The 12250-nt window shown below is 39.1% G+C and overlaps 1 protein-coding gene and 1 long non-coding RNA gene across 6 annotated transcripts in view; one reads left to right on the top strand and one right to left on the bottom strand.

The window, feature by feature from the left end:
- LOC119166787 (chymotrypsinogen B) overlaps nucleotides 1-12250 on the top strand; it is a 1014345-nt gene that overhangs the window by 127019 nt on the left and 875076 nt on the right. The gene's annotated exons all lie outside the window — the stretch shown is intronic.
- Nucleotides 1-12250, bottom strand: part of LOC142783846 (uncharacterized) — a 577947-nt gene that overhangs the window by 261735 nt on the left and 303962 nt on the right. The gene's annotated exons all lie outside the window — the stretch shown is intronic.

Here is a 12250-nt window from a genome sequence, read left to right as displayed (position 1 = left end):
AGCTGGAAGTACGGCGTCTGGGTCTGCAACTCCACCTGGATCGTCTTCGGGTTTTTGAGCCAAATAAATCCACCGCTTGAGGGCACCAGCACAACAGGGATGCTGCCAATACCACTGGGGAAAAATATTCTAATGACAATTCATCATTAGGCAGGGAAGCTGACCAAGGGCTGTGCCCTTGGCCAGGATTCAAAGTAGACATTAGCACTGATTGGATTGCTTAAAGAAGTAATATGCAACGTCAGCTAGTTTCAACAGGTCGAATTCACCCAAGGCTCAGCCAAACCACCATCCGAAAGAGTCCGACGGGACCAGCTACTGCAGGAACGGACTAGGACAGGAACGGCAAGAACAACCGCCACACAAGCCAGCTAGGTGGAACGCTGCGCCAGACTACCGGTCGGTCTGATGATGATGATGATGATGATGATGATGATCCTTGACACTCTGGCGCACACCCACAAAGGGGGATCGGCCAAGAACCGGGCGGCAGGATCTTAACTAAAAGGCTAATGGTTTTTCAAAGAAAACGTAATTTTGGGCTAAAAAAATATAGAAAGGAAAGCCGAAAATCGAAAAAGGAGTATATCTGAGCAGGGAGCGATGCAGGCCATCAGATGCGATTTGAGACAGAGGTAATGGTGGGTCTATATATATATATATATTATTATATTATATTTATATTTACAGAATACTGCAGGCTCTCTTCAGAGCCCATGCAGGAGTGGAAAAAAAAAAGAAAAGAAAAAAAAAATCACAAGCAATCAGCAGTCAAGGCACACAAAATTAATAAATGTACGCATGACAATTAATATTCAACAGCAATTTTCACCACATAAATTAGTAACAATTCGTGACCAAATTAAGTAAATTTACACAAAACTATACACACCAATACATATTCGCAATAACATATGGCGCAGCGATAGGAGCATTTTGGGGCTTAATGTTATGAAGTGATAAAATCAAAGTGTTCAATGTTCTGTAACGACTCAAACGGCAGGGCGTTCCAGTCTACAATGGTCCTGGGAAAAAAAGAGAACTTAAATGTATTGGTACGTGTCTGGAATGGTGTTATTGACGCAGCATGGCGATTTCTAGTTTCTCGTGACGTCAGTGGTTGTATAAACGTAGAGGCATCTAGTGCGAAATGTTTGTGTTTTAACTGAAAAAGAAATTTTAATCTCAGAATTTTGCGACGAAGTTGAAGTTCTTGTATATTATTTTCTTTCATGATAGCTGTAGGGGAGTCTGTCATGCGGTACTTAGAAAATATAAACCTGATGCATTTACGTTGAATCATTTCTATGGCATGGATGTTTTTCCTAGTGTATGGGTCCCAAATGACGCACGCATACTCGAGAGAAGGTCTAATGATGGTATTATAGGCTAACAGCTTCACTGATGACGGGGCAAAACGAAGTTTGTACTTGAGAAAGCATAGCTTACGGAAGGCGGATGCGCAAATGTTCGATACATGCATATTCCAACTTAGATTTTTGGTTATCGTTACGCCAAGGTACTTATACACACTGACCTCCCTGAGTACGTGAGTTTGTAGCGCATATGGAAAAGAAAAGAAGTTTTTCTTTCTAGTGATGTTCATGTACACTGTTTTGTCTGAGTTTAGCTTCATATCCCATTGCTTACACCACTGGTAAACGTTATCAAGGCAGGTATTTAAAAGCTGTTGATCATTCATGGTAACAATTTCCTTGTACAGCACGCAATCATCGGCAAATAGCCTTATTCCGACATATTCAGGGACAACTTCAACAATATCATTTATATAGATTAAAAAAAGTAGGGGCCCTAAAACACTTCCCTGAGGAACTCCTGATGTAACCTGAAGTTTAGATGAGCAGTGACCATTTATATCAACAAATTGTGTTCGATTTGACAAGTACGCGGATACCCAATTTACAATAAACTCTGGAAGGCCAATATTTTTAAGTTTGAAAATCAATTTATTGTGGGGAACTAGATCAAAAGCCTTCCTAAAGTCTAAGAAAATAACATCAATTTGCCCGGATTTATCAAGAATAGATGCGAAAGTATGTATGACTGTGACCAGTTGAGTAACAGTGGACAAACCTTTTCTGAACCCATGTTGAAATGGGGTTAATATATTGTTCTCATTAAGAAAATTAGTGATGTAGTTAGCTATGACGTGCTCGAGAAGCTTACAACAAGAACAGGTAATAGATATAGGGCGATAATTTGTAATCAATAATTTATCTCCTGATTTGAGTATTGGTACAATTCGCGCTATTTTCCAATCTATCGGAACAGAAGAAGAAGACAGGGAGGCGCGGAAAATGATCACAAGGAATTTAGCAACCATCTCAGCGTATCGACGCAGAAATGCGTTGTGAATGTTATCGGGACCAGGCGAAGCTTTAGTCTTTAAATTCAGAAGCATAGATACAACTCCAGATAAGGACACGATGTCTGCGTCGAGATAAGGAGAGGTAGCAGAAGCCCGTGCGCTGTCGCAATCTTTTTGGAAAACGCTTTGAAAGTACTCATTGAAATGTGTCGCTATGCTTGTTTCATCTACAACGATTGTATCATTGTGAATTATTTGAAGAGTACCTTCTTTCTTGCGGGATAATTGCGACCAGAATTTATCAGGAGCCGTCCGTATGAAGTCTGGAAGAGTGTGTTGAAAATAAAATTGCTTAGCACATCGGATAGACTGGTTTAAAAGTGTCTGGTTTGTGTGAATAGTTGTCTGAGATGCGCGGTGACGTCGTAATCGTTTTAGTTTCCTTTTTTGATGCAAGATGTCACGGGTGATCCACGGATTTTTTTTCGCGATCCTTTTCATTTTATTTGGCACAAAATGATCTATGCAGTATAGACATAACCTTTTAAATGTCTCCCATAGCTCAGAAACATCAGACCCACCAAAATTGCTCAAGTTTATGTCAAGAAAGTCTAGGACGCTTTCATCCGCTGCATGAAGGTAATCTTTGACTGCGACAGTTTTAGAAGGAGCACTTTTCTTTGTCAAGAAGGGGCATACGCACTTCACCATATAGTGGTCTGAAAGACCAGGTTCAATTGTCACAGAAAAGTCGGTCATGCATCGGCTCAAAAAAACAAGATCTAATATAGAAGAGGAACTACCCTGAACACGAGTAGGTTGTCTAACCACCTGTTCCAAATTACAGCACATCAATAAGTCCAGTACACTGTGAACATGAGCACTGGGTTCATTAGAAGCAAACGGGTTCTCCCAATTTACACCAGGAAGGTTGAAGTCACCAGCAATAATTATTTTTTGTTGTCTAAAACCCAAGACGTGATCACATAAATCCTGCAAAAACTCCGGTGGAGCATCGGGACGGCGATAAATGGCTACTAGTACTAAGGAAAAGCCCCAGCATGACAATTTCAAGGTAATAGTTTCATGGTTATTGATTTGTTTTGAAAGTGCTGCTGAAATGTTTTGTTTAATCAGGACGGCAACGCCACCTCCTTTTGAACTTCTATCTCGACGAAATACTTGGTACGAAGGCGGAAATATACTGTTGTCGTGAACTTCACTTCGGAGCCAAGTTTCAGTGATCACAACAACATGAGGGCTGTATCCCAAGATCAAAGCTTCAAGAATATCACTTTTGTTCACAATGCTACGCGCATTGATATTTAAGAGGCGCAGTTCCTCAAGGCGAGAAGGTATCTGTCAATCCCTGGAGGAAACTTTTCGCCGAGTAACCAGTTCAACCCTCGAATGTGTGACATCATCCCATACGTAAAGTTCGTTATCTATTCGCAGCTTATCATGCAGAAGAATCACTTTCTTGCCTTGTTTTTTTTCCTCTTTTGCACTTTGCCATAAAAGCTTGCGTTTCCTTAGAGTATCCACCGAATAGTCATTCTGAATGTAAATTTTTGTTCCCTTTAACTTTCGTGCATTTTTAAGAACATCCTGCTTTTCGTTATAATTTTGAAAGGATACAATTACTGGCCTCATTTTACCCGGCTTTCCAATGCGGTGGATTCTTACAACAGAGCTGCATCTTACGTTTAGCTTGTCCCAAAAAAGGTTTTCAATCACCTCAGCGCGAAGAGTTGTCTCAGTTTCAGTGCTGCCCTCCTGAATGCCAAACAAAACCAGGTTTGAACGCCTGCTCCTATCATCAATGTCAGCTACTTTCGCTTGTAGCGATTTGACCGCCTGTTCTAGGCCGTCTATTCGATCGATATGCATTCCAAATTCGAGAAAACGCTTGTTAAGGTCTGAAATCATTTTTTCCATGTTGGACTGCTGATCCCTCAAAGTAGCCATCTCTGTGACCAACTTATTTTGGCCTTCCAGCAGTTTAGTCAATAAGGCTTCAGTGCTCGGCCCAGGGTTCAACTCAACATCCCCACATAACAAAAGTTTGCATGCACAAAAAACATTGCATAAAATTTATATATATATATATATATATATATCTATATATATATATATATATATATATATATATATATATATACATACACACACACACACATATACATACATATATAGGCAGATTAACATGGCAATCGCTTTGTTTCAATTATGTATTCAAATACCGCAGAGCAGACGTCCCTGTGGCTATAACCGAATTTAATGCTGCCAAACGACAAAATTACTGCCACATTTAATTCTAATCCCAATTTTTCAAGTGGAGCTACCAGGTATCTTTTCCGCTGATGAGAATACCGGCGACAGAACAAAAAGAAGTGATCTATCGTTTCCATTTTTTGGCAAGTCCGACATAAAGGTGACGCCTTTAGACCAACTTTATGCAAATAATAATTCAGTTGAGGAATTCTTTTTTTAATAAAACGCGCCAGAGAGTTCTTCTTTTTCATCCATTTCATAGTCCTTCATGGCACATGCACGACTGCCATTGTCTTTCTTGATCGAGCACGTGACAATATTGTAGTTGCCCCAACAAACCGTCTAGTGCTTAGCGAAAATCAAATAGACATAACAAATTCTTTTAAGTCATTTGTTGTAGTATTGCACACGCCCATCAAGTGGACAAGTCACACCAGTCACATCAAAACGTGATTGCACATAGATGTTCATTTTTTTCCAGGTGTTTTGATTTCCCTACCCACTTTAGGCTAACCCTCTATTATTCTGTGTTTTATACGCACATATTATTGCCATTTGGTTGGGGCACATCGAAATCTAACCTTAACAGACTACTTGTACAACAAAAGAAAGCCGTGAGATATATTACCGACCTCGATTAGGTAGCACACGCTTGAGCTCTTTCATTAATATATCACCCGTACTACGAGTAGTTATAACATAGGCTATCGCAATGTTTTAGATTTTCGTCACCTGTCGTACTAGTCATTGATATGTTTCAAATAAATGGTCTATGTTGCGCTGAATGAACAACCACACAGAGAAAAAAACACACATAGTCACCATGGGCATTCACTTACAACTACTTACTTTTTGAGGAAAGAGGCTAATATAAACCCACTCTTCGTCGGCAAATGTGCAACATGGTCAGCCCTTCTTTCTTTCTTTCTTTCTTTCTTTCTTTCTTTCTTTCTTTCTTTCTTTCTTTCTTTCTTTCTTTCTTTCTTTCTTTCTTTCTTTCTTTCTTTCTTTCTTTCTTTAATTCTTTCTTTCTTCCTTTCTTTCTTTCTTTCTTTCTTCCTTTATTTCTTTCTTTCTTTCTTTCCTTCTTTCCTTCTTTCTCTTTCTTTCTTTTTTTCTTTTTTCTTTCTTTCTTTCTTTCTTTCTTTCTTTATTTCTCTTTCAATATTTTCCACAATAAAACGAAAACATTACATTCTGCATGTTCTTCTGGGCTAAAAGTTGTAACGAAACAGCTTGACTAAGGCCAAGAAGACCAGTTACATGGCAACAAGTGAAAGCTGAAAATTTTTGCACCAAAAAATGTACAAGTCATGATCACACAAGATGTCTGTCTGAAAATAGTTCAAGTCATGATCACACATATCCGAAAGAGATTAGAAACAAAATAATTTTGTTACAGAGAATAGCGATTTGGCTTATTACAAGCTAGTTAGTTAAATTGGGTTTAGTGGCGCAAGAGTAACTTAGGCTAAGCTGTGCCAAACATAAGTTGTTTCGTGATAAGCATAACGTTGCAAGTAATTCCAACATTTATGTCCGAATCCGCTGTGTTTTAAGAAATTTATAACATTTTACAAGGAAACAAGTACATCATCTCCTATAATTAGACTCGGGTGCATAGGTATGTGATGTTTGTATAGTTCACTGAAGTATTTCTTTGTGTTTCAGTGTATGGACACGTAATGAGAATACGTGTGACCGTTAATGGCTGTAGACATGTTTCACATTGTGGCATGCCTTCTTTTCTAAGCAAAAAGTTCTGTGCGAGGTGGGCGTGCCCACTTCTAAGTCTGCATAGAATGACTTCAATGAAACGTTGATGACGGCACGTTTTCATTCACCTACTATGGGCTTCACCAGGTGCAGCTTACTGTTTGTGCAGGAGTCCCAGTGTGGCTGCGATTTCGATGACAAAGCTGGACGGATACTTCGCTGGCTGTCTTTGAAGGGATTATTGATTTCTTTAATGACCTTTTTGCTCTGCAAGGGAGGCGCATTCACCTGCCTTTTCATTGCCTGGTATCCCTACTTGACACCCCGCAAAAACGAGCGGTCGTGCTGTCACTGTTTAATACAATCATCTTTAGAATATCACCAAGTAGCGGTTCACAGTAAGATTTTAGATGTATCGTTTTCAGATAACTTAATGAATCAATGTATATGACCATTTATTTGTATTTGCCAGTGATGATTTTTTGCACTGCTTCTCATAGGGCGTAAATTTCGGCTTTGAAAATGAACATGAGTTGAGGAACTCTATTACTGATACCGCTTTCCCCCATCATAATTCTAATGCCTACGTGGTTTTCAGTTTTTTTAGCCATCCGTATAAACTTTGGTATAGCCTTTGTATTTATCCAGAAGTATGCGAAATTCCTGGATTACGTGGTCTAGGGCGGTGTTTTTTTTCAAGTGGGTTATGAGAGATCACAACGTTAAGTCAGGTCAGACCTCGGAGGCAGTCTTGGTGGTTTTCGGGCGATATTGATAACGTCATTGGAAATATCGTATGCCCTGTACTGTTCTTCAGAACGTAAAATAAGTGGTTTGATGGAGTGTGGCTTGATAGAGTCGTATAAGTGTGAATAAAATATTGTTTCAAGGTCATGAGAAATATGTTGAGGCAGTAATCTGATTCTAGATAGGAGAGCGTTAAAAGTACCCGACGCTGGTATAATTGAGGTTCATTACAATCCACGTATAAACTCCGAACGGGAGAAGTTCTATAGCCGCCAGTGGATAAACGTAGGCCGACATTTTGTACCGGGTCAATACGCCAGATGTAAGACTCCCTTGCCGAGCCGCGAACAACACACCCGTAATCAAAAATACAGCGTGCAACAGAGTGATTAACCTTGAGTAGGCATAGTCGGTCAGAACTCTAGTGCTTGTGGGACAATATCTTTATTATATTAAGGGCTTTAGTTACCATGATTTTTAAAGTATTTATACAAGTCAGAAAGCTGAGTTTGCTGTCGAATGCGATGCCTAGAAAAAAATTGTGTTCGTTCTTTATCGTCACTGAAATATTGTTTAACGTGAGAACTGGGTCAGGGCGTAGTCTTCTTTTCATTGTAAGTTGGAGAGAGACAGTATTTTGTGTTGAGAATCGTAAACCACGTATGTCAGCAGAATGCGTTAATTTGATAATAGTAAGTTGGAGTAGCCTCTCGCAGGTTGTTAGATTTGAGCCATGGTAAGCGATTTAAATGTCGTCAACATATAGCAACTGTGTGTGGTATGACCTTATAATTGGAATTCATTTTTGCACTGAATAATGTTGTACTGCGAACCCTGTGGTACTCTACTTCCCTGGAGGAACGTGCGCGAAAGCACAGTGCCCATACGCACCTAAAATATTCTGTCGGTGATGAAATCCGATAGGCAGTTCAGGAATTTACCACGAATTCCTGAATTAGCGAGGTCTTGCAGAATTCTGTATCTCTACATGGTGTCAAACGCCTTCCCTAAGTCGAAGTAAACAGCGAGACAGTACTGCTTGTATTGAAATGCTTTTCGTATTTCATGCTCCAGTCAAATGAAATGGCCAGTGGTTGAACAGCATTTCTTATATCAGCATTGATAAATATCTATCAAGTTTGTTGAATGAAGGAAAAAAGACAGCCTGCAGTTTACAATGCTTTCTTACGATTTCGCTAGCCAGCTGGTGAGAGCGATCGGTCTGCAGCTGCTCGCAGTAGTTGGGGTCTTACCCTCTTTTAAAAATAGATCCACTGTAGCATTTTCCCACTGTTTTGGCATTGTACCGAATGCCATATCATGCTGAAGAATGTAAGTAAAGCTTTCGTGGATGTTTCGTAGAGATGTGCTAGCATTAAAAAGTCGATGTGATCAGGGCACACTGCCATGTTTTTACCATTCGCGAGCACAATTTTTACGCTTACGAAAATCCTATATGAGGACCTATATAGAATTCTCCCTATATGGCTACAGCAGGAATTGGGTATATCAGGCATTATATGGAATTCTCATATATCGGCCTTATTAACCTGATTCGCCCAATTCCTGCAGGAGCCATACATAGGCCTTATAGAACCTAACGTACACTTAATTCATTTTTCGCTTCTGTCTTCACGAAAGAGAACACTACAAACATACCCTACGTAGCCGAGCTTGACTACCAATTCATGGAACCAATAGACGTTGAGCTAGATGGCATAGTTATAGCCATAAAAAATCTTAAGTTATCCGCGTCATGCGGTGTAGATCAAATCAGTTCGAAGGTGCTAAAAGTGCAGTAATGGTCTCAAGCAAAATTCTACTCTACATATTCCGGCAGTCTCTAGAAACTAGCAAAATACTGTCTGACTAGAACTTGGCAAATGTAATACCAATATTCAAAACTGGAAATAAAACCTAATGCGAAAGTTACCGCCCTATTTCGCGTACATGCATTTGTTGTAAAATGCTAGAACACATCATTGCTTCGCATAATTACAGACATTTAGAAACCAATAATTTGTTTTTCAAAAATTAACACGGTTTCCGAAAGGGTTTTTCATGTGAGGCTCAGCTGTTCAAACTAACCACAGATCTTCATGTAAATATGGACAATAATTATCAAACTGACTGCGTGTTCCTGGATTATTCGGAAGATTTTGACCAGCTTGCAAACTGTCGCCTGATATTGAAACTATCCCCCTTAAAGTTAGACTCCCGTACACTATCATGGCTTCAAAATTTTCTATCTAATCGGCAGCAGTACACAACAGTCAACAATTTTTCTTTTCTATAACCTATGTATCTTTAGGTATACCACAAGGCAGCGTACTGGCATTATTACTTTTCCTCATATTCATAAATGATCTTTCGCAACATGTCTCTTCTTGCATCAGGGTATTCGCCGATGACTGCATTAATTACCGTTCAATCAAAAGCTATATTGATCACCTGTCGCTTCAAAATGAACCTCGATGTAATTATTGGTTGTTGTAGTACATGGCTCATGATTCTAAATGTCTCAAAATGCAAAGTAATGTCATTCACACGTAAACCTAGCAGATCCGAATTTTCATATAGCATTAATGAGTTGATTATCTCCATTGCAATTCAATATTGGTACTTGGGCATTATACTTACACCTACTCTATCGTGGTTCGACCACATTAAAGCAATCTCTGCCTACATCTCCAGGTCACTTGTTTTCTCAAGATGTAATTTGAAAGTTGCAGCTTCAAGCATTTTCAAATCATCATACTTAACCCTGGTTCGCCCTCAACTAGAATATGCCTGTTCGATCTGGTCTCCCCATCAAAATACCTAATTGACACATTGGAAAAAATTCAGAATAGGGCAAACCACTTCATCGCCAATAACTACAGTGCCCATTCAAGTATACCGTATATAGACGCCAACATTCACTTCTACTCTTGAACATCCGTCGTGACATTGCCTTGACTTCTTAATTTCATAAAATCACCCACTCCTCCCGAATCACCGTTACTGGTCTGCACAAATCATATCTCACCTCACGTCGATTACACAATCATCTCAGCTATTCCCGTATATATGGCTCTACAAACGCGTTCAAGAAGTCGGCACTCCCACGTGCCGTTATTCTCTAGAATAGTTTGCCTGATTACATTGCTGCCGAGACAAATCATGAAACATTGCGTCATATGTTATCGATCCACTTCACAAAATTCACCGAGTAGATGCCTTTCCGTAGCACAAGGATGAATTTTGGGAACTTTTTAACCCTACACCATCATCAAAGCAAATCTCTCGTATGCTACCTCAGATGAGCTATTTATGACTGGCAGTTATCCCGCCTACCGGCCTTTTTCTCCTCGCGCAGGAAGCTCACTCCGCTGTATTGCCACTATGAAATGTATCGTTTTTTCTTCTTTATTACGCATGGTATTAGCTTTTACTTTGTAAAACATGAACTTGTTTTAAGAGTGTTGCAGCTGTGACTGTTAACCGCTCCTTTCTTGCGCCCAATTAACGCACACTTTAGCTTACTGTTTGCATGCGTGCGTCATCTTTACACATATAGATTTGTCTATAATGCTTTCTGTTTATTATATTGCAATTGTACCTTTCCTCGTGTATTTTTGTCAACTCTATATGTATATGTACATGTATCAAGTGTATTGCCCCCTTACTCAATGCATCCAGCCCTGGGATCTGTAAGGTACCTTAAAATAAAAAAAATAAAAACATACCTAATTCCTTATGTACCCATATATTTGTGTTGCTGTACATAGCCATATATGAAAATAGTCTATATATGGCTTATATAGAAGCATCCACATAAGGTTAAACATGGCCCTATATGGATACATTTACATAGAGATATTCCGATTATTCATCTATACGAGTTCAGCTAGTGTCGCCTCATAAATCATAGCCCTACAAATCAATATTCAGCTAGAAATATAGCTGTTTGTTAAAAGGTGTGCATGCAGTCACCACGGTCTCCAAAGCAAAGGCAGTACATATCCCCTCAACATTCTTGTTCATGTTTTCCTCCTCATATCTCGAGTTGTTCTCAAGAAATTATTGCTAAAATGTAACTTGGCAACATATTAAAAATTTTGTGGTGGGCACATGTCACTGTTAGTCCACTTTCCCTGAAGAGATACATTCTTTGTGCCTAAATTTATTTCTTATTCCTCTACACTTCATTTATTTATCTATTTACTTCATTACCCTAAGCATCGATTTGCATTACAGTGGGGAAACGTTTACGAAAGTAGAATACAAAAAAGATACATAGCCAATCAAATAATCAAAGTCATCTCAATCACTATCTGCAGCACAAATACATACATCAATAGAAATTTAACACACCCCGAAAATGCAACACACCAATTCTAATATGAAATAAAACAAATTATTTGAGATAGCCGAGGCAAGGCTAGAAGGCAGTTGGTTACATTTCCTGATTCTCTTGGTAGAAAATAATTTCGAAATACGTCAGTCTTGCATGCTATTTCTCTTATCTTGAACCTATGGTCAACACGGTTTGAGACATAGTAGGGTGCAAGTGAAGACTTCGTTTTATCAATTCCGACTGGACAATAATAAATAGGATAAGAACCCCAATTTGATTTTTAAAAAAGATTTTCGACAGTGTTTTATTTAAAACTTTTTCTGGCGTGCCAATGGAGCGTCCATATATAGTCTAAACGAAATATTGACTTGCTGGTGACTGCTTGAACTGCGTGTGCGTTGAATAACCTAAATGACTTGATAATCAACTTTTATGAAGTTCAGTCAAAAGCGCTTGGTATGCAAGCTTGTCATGTACAAGTATTGTGACTAGGAATGACCTATAGCGTGACTGCTAAAACTGGTGTTTATAGGGTTCTGTGCGCGTGGGAATGGAAGCTTTTTGCAATATTTCTTACCAACGGGACACTAAAAAATGTATTTTGTAAACGTACCCCACTTTCTGTTCTGCCAATAATTCATCATTAGCGCAACAGCGGTAAAAGGGTCGTTCCGCTGAAATTCCGGCGTAGCGTCGGTGGCTCTGAGTGAAAAATCGTGTTTTTCATGACCGAAAATTGAGAGAATAGAAATGAAACAAATAAAAAAAATTTTAGGGTCTGAGTGATGATCCAAATCATGCAAGGCATTTGCAAGGCAAGCAAGTGCTCTAACTCACAGTTATGC

Source organism: Rhipicephalus microplus, unplaced genomic scaffold (assembly GCF_043290135.1).
Source record: "Rhipicephalus microplus isolate Deutch F79 unplaced genomic scaffold, USDA_Rmic scaffold_12, whole genome shotgun sequence".
NCBI classification, from domain to species: domain Eukaryota; kingdom Metazoa; phylum Arthropoda; class Arachnida; order Ixodida; family Ixodidae; genus Rhipicephalus; species Rhipicephalus microplus.
The sequence above is the reverse complement of the archived record's forward strand: the minus strand, read 5'-3'. Positions and strand labels throughout refer to the sequence as shown.